The sequence below is a fragment of the Odocoileus virginianus genome, chromosome 5, assembly GCF_023699985.2.
Source record: "Odocoileus virginianus isolate 20LAN1187 ecotype Illinois chromosome 5, Ovbor_1.2, whole genome shotgun sequence".
In the NCBI taxonomy this organism is placed as follows: Eukaryota; Metazoa; Chordata; class Mammalia; order Artiodactyla; family Cervidae; genus Odocoileus; species Odocoileus virginianus.
The window spans coordinates 84,995,782-85,002,958 of record NC_069678.1 but is presented as its reverse complement, the minus strand read 5'-3'; positions in this window follow the sequence as shown (position 1 = coordinate 85,002,958).

Sequence of the window (7,177 nt, the reverse complement as noted above, 5' to 3'; positions counted from 1 at the left end):
GAAGATCTCCTGGAGAAGGAAATGGCAACCCACTCCAGTATTCTTGCCTGGAGAATCCCATGGACAGAGGAGCCTGGCGGGCTTCAGTCCATGGGGTCACAAAAGAGTTGGACATGACTTAGCAACTAAGCAACAACAAGAACAAGAAGAATATCCAGCCCTAGCCTCCTAGGTCTCTTGGCCTGGGCCCCGACAGTCACCTCTATGCCTCCTGGCTGACTTGGCTGGACCCCTTAACCCCGTTGCTCTGGCTCCTACCGACGGCCCCCGCCAGCTGCTCTGCTCCACAGCCTCACCCCACCTGGCCCCGCTCCCTGCCTGGGCTGGTAAAGGCTGCAGACTGAGGGGCAGGGATTCATGGGAGGTCGCCCTGTCAGAAGCTGGGGGAATTGTTTTGCATACAAAATAATTTGCTCCACTTAGGTTTGGCACCAGCCTAATCCAAAAAGCAGAGATTTGTGGGGAGGGCGGGCTGGCGAAAGAGGACAGTTGGGGTGTATTTTTGGGTGAAGAAATACCCCATGCTAGGAACTGCCTTCTAGAAATTCTTTCTGGTTTCCACTTCCATTGGGCGATGAGATAACTGAGGTCCAAGAGGAGGAGCAACTTGCTCAAGACAGAGATGGGCTGGACATGCTCTCTGGGATACTAATCCAGACCTGCCCTTTCCTGCACACCAGTGTAGTTCCCAGGGGTCCAAGCTGAGCCCCCATGGGTCCCTTTGAGAAGGGCTGTCAGGAAGGATCCCACTAGCAAGAAGGCAGGGACACTGGGATGGGCCTAGGCCACCTTCCTGGGGACCCCAAAGCTTCTTTGATCACCCCTGTACGAATGATAAATTTGGTCCCATCGAATAGTTGTCCAGTGGCATGGGATGGAGGAAGCACAGGAGTGAAGATTAAACATCCTTCTGATGACGTCCAACAGGGCAGGAATGGGCTAGAGTAGCTACCTGGTGTTGTAGCAGTGGGCAGCTTTGTCCCCAGCTTTGCTATTCATGTTGTGTGACCTTGGGCAAGGCCTGTCCCTTCCTTGGCTTCCCTGGACAGCTTTCCTCTCTTCCCATCGACTGTGAGGGGCCTGCTCAGCTCAGATAGCCTGTGACAGGCATAATCAACCTGCCCTGGGTTTCCAGCTCCCAAAATGCAAGCTCTGCAGACTCTGTGAGTTCACTGCTATCATTCCTGCTCCCAGCCTGGAACCCTTTGCTCTTTCACTTTCCGGAAAACCAGTCACTTCCCTGTTGTCACCTGGCCCCACCAGGTTTCAGGAAGCTCTCTTGTTTGTAGCCCCAATGGAAGGGACACAGAGTCTCAGTCGCAGGCACATACCATGCAGGCAGCATAGCAGAGCGAGCAGCTGGGCAGACGAGGCTGACCATGGGGGATGTCTGGACCCCGCAAGGAATAGGGGTCTGGGGAGGGTTTGGCCCCTGAGCCAGCCTGAGTTGGGGATTTCAGGACTGAGGGAGCTTAGACATTCCCATAATGACCTGTTCCCAAGTTATGTCCTCAGGACTATGGGTCAGGACTGCCCCCACTCAAGCCTAGGGCCACTCAGCCTCAGGGCCTCTTTCTGGTGGGTGGTCTGGGCCTCCTGCCATCGGCCGCAGATCACCCTGAGCCAGCAGGGCCTGTCACCACCCACGGCATCGTCCGCACACTGGGTCTCTGCAAGAGTAGCCTCGGTCCTGTGGGGCCAGCTCTCCTGGTCTTCGCGGCTTCCCTGGGAGGACACCCTCTTCTAAATTCTCCTCCTCCCTCCAGCTCAGCCCATTGGAAAGATTTGTAGCTCCCACATGAACTACGTTTAAAGGAATAATTCATGTGCCCAGTCTGCTATTAACCTAAGTGTAATCAGAACAGGGTCAGTGAGGCCCATGGAACTGCTGGAATTGCAGCCAAAACCAGACACTGTTCAATCAAGGCACACTTGTCAAGAAGAATGTGAGTCCCACTGAACTTTTTGAAATAAGAACTAATCCAGGGACTGAGCATTCAAGATGGAGGTCTCTAGACTTGAAGTTTTGCACTTTCCTTCAAAGTGCTAAGGGCCCAATTCTGCACTTGGGTACACATGCATTTAATATATTCTGAGCTCTATGTTAGGTGGTTACATACATTACGTCCATTAATTGTTATAACCTACCTAAGGGGTGGGTACTATAATTCATTCCTATTTTATAAATGGGGAAACTGAGGTTCATGCCTTGTCCAATGTCAGACAGCTAGGAAGTGGCAGAGCCAAGGCTGGAAGGCAGATTTGTGTAACTCCAAGCCCTAATCCTGAGCCCCGGGTGTCCCCTTGCTGAGCCTATTCTAATTACCCTAAGATGAATAACAAACAGGACACATCAATTACTCCTTGACAAGTACAGCATCTGGGGAGCCTCCGGCAGCAACACTTCTGTAGAGGTCACCTCTTTTGCTCCTAACCAGGCAGAGAACTCTGTGAAGCCTGGAGGAAGTGGGAAGCCTAGGAACATACTGCATCCACAGAGGGGTGTCTCTCCCACAGCAAAAACACCTCACGTTGCCTGTGCCTGTAAGGCCACTGACTGAGGACTAGTCACAACCGTTATGTAGGCATGGGCAGTCCATACCACTTTCACAGGATACCCACAACAGACCTGGGATGCAGGCTGGGCTCATGGCTCTCACTTGATTGGTGAGGTCTTTCCAGACAAGATTCTCACTCTACAGCTAAAGAAGTGAACTCTTCAGGGTCACACAATGAACAAGAGGCAGGACTGGCACTTTTCCCTTATACTCATTTGCTGTGGGACCAAGAACCTAAATCACACATCAATGATTCCTGCCTCCCCCCACCATCTATTCACCTACTCATCCATTCATCCCTCCTTCCATCCATCCATTCAACCTCCCATGTCCACAGCCATCTATCCATCCTTCCATCCATCATTCCTACTATTGGTCCATCCATTTATCCACTATCTGACATTTTGTCCATCCTTCCATCCATACAACCAATCTCTCACCCATCCACCCTCCGTCATGACAGATGTGGCTAGAGATATTGGAAAGGTCAAAGAGCTTTGAATGGCATGTTAAACTTGTCCTGGAAACATCTGGTTATTTCCAGGGGAGAGGTGTCTCTCCCCCAAAATGATGAAATCACTGAGACACAGTCTTCTTTGGAATCCCAACTCCAGGGCCTAGCACACAGGCCTGGGCACACGGTCCAGGCCCAAAGCTGGAATGAATGTACAAGATGACTTAATCTCATCAGACAAAACTGCCCTTGCAGGGACACCACTTACGACGAACATTTATGTCCCCTTTTCTGCCTGATAACATCTTCAAAATGCTCTATTGATGAAGGCTTGGACATCATTTCTAAAAGCAAAAGACAGGCAGCCAGAGAGGGAAAGTCCCTTGGCCTATACCTAGATGATGAAACTGAGGTCCAGAGAGAAGGAACAGCCCACCAGAGATCCTGGGGATCCAGAATGCCTGCATTCACCTCTCTGAGGCCCCTGCACTTGGAGGGGCTGGAACCCGAGCCTTCTCCTCCCTCCACTACCACCAGCCAAGACACGCAGCTGGTGGTTTTGCAGTCACACCCACCCTGTTGCCTAGAACCCATACTTTGCAGGGCGCACCCAGAGCCCCACCAGGCGGCTGTCTTCCCTCTGGGAAGGGGTGAGCCACCCGGAGGCCGGGCCATGCAGAAATACAGTATTTCATTCTTCATTTAACAGCTAGCCCAAGTGCCTAGCTGCCTCTGACATCAGGCTGGTGAGGTCTGGGGTTCCCACTGTGACTCTAGGCCTACATTCCTGAGCAGAGGTGTGCCTAGGATACCTCCTTGCCTCAAGGCTTAGGCCCTGCCCGCCCAGCTCCTGGGAATCCTGAGCCATGAAAGACCCAGGAGGGGCCTCGCTGGGCTCTGGCAGGCAGGAGGGCGGCCAGGAGCTGAAGCCACTGCCTGGGGCGGGCTCAGGGTGTGGGGGTGAGTCAGGGGCCAGCCCACCCCTGGAATCTCTGAGGCTCCACTGCTCTGGCTGCCAGCTTCAAAGCCCTGTGACTCAGACTCCAATCCCCCACTTACCCCCAGTGCCCAGCACTGTGTTGGGCCCAATGGAGCTCAGGGCTGGGGCTGCCAGTCTGTGCTCTCATTTTGGGGCTCACCAACCATGTGACTAAGGGTATAGCACTGTTTAATTTTCCCGAGTGTCAGAGGTCACATCCATCCAAGGCTCCTAAGAAGAAAAATCCTACATCATAGCTGCAAGGAGGCTTTGTGGCGGAGCCCATGGAAGGTTCAGCCCATTGCTTGGCATAGGGGTTTCTGTCAGCAAGCCTCTGCTATCCCTCCCTCCCTCACCTCTGGCTGTAGGGTGTGTGTGGGCATCTTGGTGTGGACACACTCCTGCAAAAGAGTGATGTGTGCATGTGTGTGTTGGAGGGATGTTAGTAGAAACTGTGTGCATCCATACACCATGAGCCAGCTGCACCATAAGCCTCCCTTCCACTGCCCTGGGTCACACAGTCCCTCCAAGTGCCCAAGGCCAGCCTGACTTCTCCACTCACCCACGTTTGCCTTGGCACAGTACCTGATGCCACAACAGACATGAGGGGTATTGAGAGTTGGGTCAATGTTGCCTTCCTATGAAAACCAGGCTTCTGGAGGCAGGATCTGGCCTGGTGTCAGCATGAAGCATCTCGTTCACTCCAAATGCCCACCCTGGCATCAGGCCTGCTTGGGACCTGACTTGGACCTATCTTTCCTTCCTTTTTCCACCAATGCTGACCAGGGTGCCCACAGCCTACCAGCCCAAGAGGCTTGTCACTTCCTGAATACACTGCACACTTTCTTGCCTCCCAGCTTCTGTGCAAGGCGGGCCTCTCCTCCTCCTCCCATTCTTAGTTGATTTATTTTGCCCAAACTCAAGGCCCATCACAAAGGTTGCCTCCCCCAGGTGCGTGCATGCATGCTCAGTCATGTCTGACTCTTTGCGACCCCGTGGACTGTAGCCAGCCTTCCCAACTCTATCCAAGACATGAGCTCTAACTCATCTCTGAACACCCACAATATTCTCATCCATAGCTACCTTTGCAGATGGCATTAGTAGTAAAGAATTCGCCTGCCAATTCAGGAGACATAAGAGATGCAGGTTCGATTCCCTGGCTTGGGAAAATCCCCTGGAGGAGGGCATGGCAGCCCACTCTAGCATTTTTGCCTGGAGAATCCCATGGACAGAGGAGTCCATGGTGTCACAAAGAATCGGACACGACTGAAGCGACTTAGCACATGCACATAACCACCTCTGGCTATGCTTTATTTTGTGTCTCTGAGGGCTGGCTAGTAGCTAAGGGCTCTGATTCTGGTGTCAGAATCCCTCTTCCCCATCACATATGCCCTTTCCTCCTTTTTTGAGCTCCAGTTCACTCACCTGTACAATGGGTATAATCACAGTAACACAGCTGTGTAAGGATTAAATGAGGGAGAGCTCTATCAGTGGTAGCCATCATTATTACTGACTATAACTATTTACAGAGCCTGGTTACACTTTTGCTCTCACTTCATCTTTACAGCATAACCCTTTGAGGCATGTCAATGCATCTGTTTTCAGATTTGACTTCAGACTCTGAGAAGTTAGAGAGCTTGACATGTAATGGTTGGGGTTTGAATCCAGGTCTGTTTGATCCCAGGGTCAGTGCTATTTCTATCCCCTCACCCTTCACTTATTTGACCTCCCCCAGCCTCTCTTCCTTCATTCAGATCACATGCTCAACACATCACTGGTTGAATTGGAAATGAGGAGATCACAGAAGTTTTCTCCTGGCTCCGCTCCTCATCCACTGGCCCCAGCCCAGGCTTGCCGGGTCCCCATGGCCCAAGGAGCTGCCTCTCGAGCATTGCGGAGGAAGACAGAGACAAAGATAAAGAGTCTCCAGTGCTCAGACAAGCTCTGAGAATCTCCCAGAGTGCTCTCTGAGACTGGGAGGTGAGGACACCCGCAGTTCAGGAGGCAGCTCCCAGGCTGGGAAGAGGGGGACGCGGAGGTGCAGGCTTGGGCTCAGCTTCCAGCTGGGTGGCTGCAGACAAGCCCCTTCCCTGTCTGAGCATCAGCTTTGTCCTCTGTAAAATGAAGTGCTTCTTGGCTGGCCTGGAAACTGTAAACTGTGAGGCCAGCCCCAGCCAGAAAGACCTCTTCAGAGAGCCTTCTGGACCCACTGAGGGAAGTGGGGTGGTCAGCCTGCAGAGGGGACCCCGGAACTTTCCAACCTGGGAAGCCCTTCCCTGATGCTACTCCATCATCCAACGAAGAGCCAGACCATTGTTCCCCATCTCCCTATCATTCATGAAAACCATCCTGGGATCACTTAACACCTGGCACTCTTTTTTTTTTTTAATTTTTAAATTGGGGTATAATTGCTTTACAATCTTATGCTAGTTTCTGCTGTACAGTGAAGTGAATCAGCTCTATGTATACATACATCCCCTCCTCCTTGGCTCTCCCTCTGCCTGTCCGCTCCATCCCACCATCTAGGTTACCACGCACTGAACTGAGCTCCCCGTGAGCTATCTGTTATACACAGGTCACTTTAAGATTTAACTACAGCTACTGTTTATCCACATAAACAAACAATTGATCCACGTCTTCCCTGGTGGCTCAGAGGTTAAAGTGTCTTCCTGCAATGTGGGACACCTGGGTTCAATCCCTGGGTAGGGAAGATCCCCTGGAGAAGGAAATGGCAATCCACTCCAGTATTCTTGCCTGGAGAATCCCATGGACGGAGGAGCCTGGTGGGCTAGAGTCCACGGGGTCGCTAAGAGTTGGACACGACGGAGCGACTTGACTTTCACTTTTCACTTTCACTGTTTATCCACATAAACATTTACCCATGTCTGGTCCCCGGGTGCCAGACACGGCTTGACCTTTTACATGTCTTATGACATTTAGTCACCACAGCAGGAAGGCTTTCTTCTTCTTGTTCCCATTTTACAGGCAAGGAGCCTGAGGCTGAGAGAGGCGAAGCGGCTTATGCGAGGCCATACAACCATTTGAATCCAGAGCCACCTGAATTTTTAAGCAGGATCCTGGCCTCGGTGATGCTGTAGGAAATCTTCATGGGATGAAGCTGGTTTTACTGTTGTCCTTCTTCAGATGGGAAAACTGAGGTACCTTGTCCAAGGTCACTCATCTAAC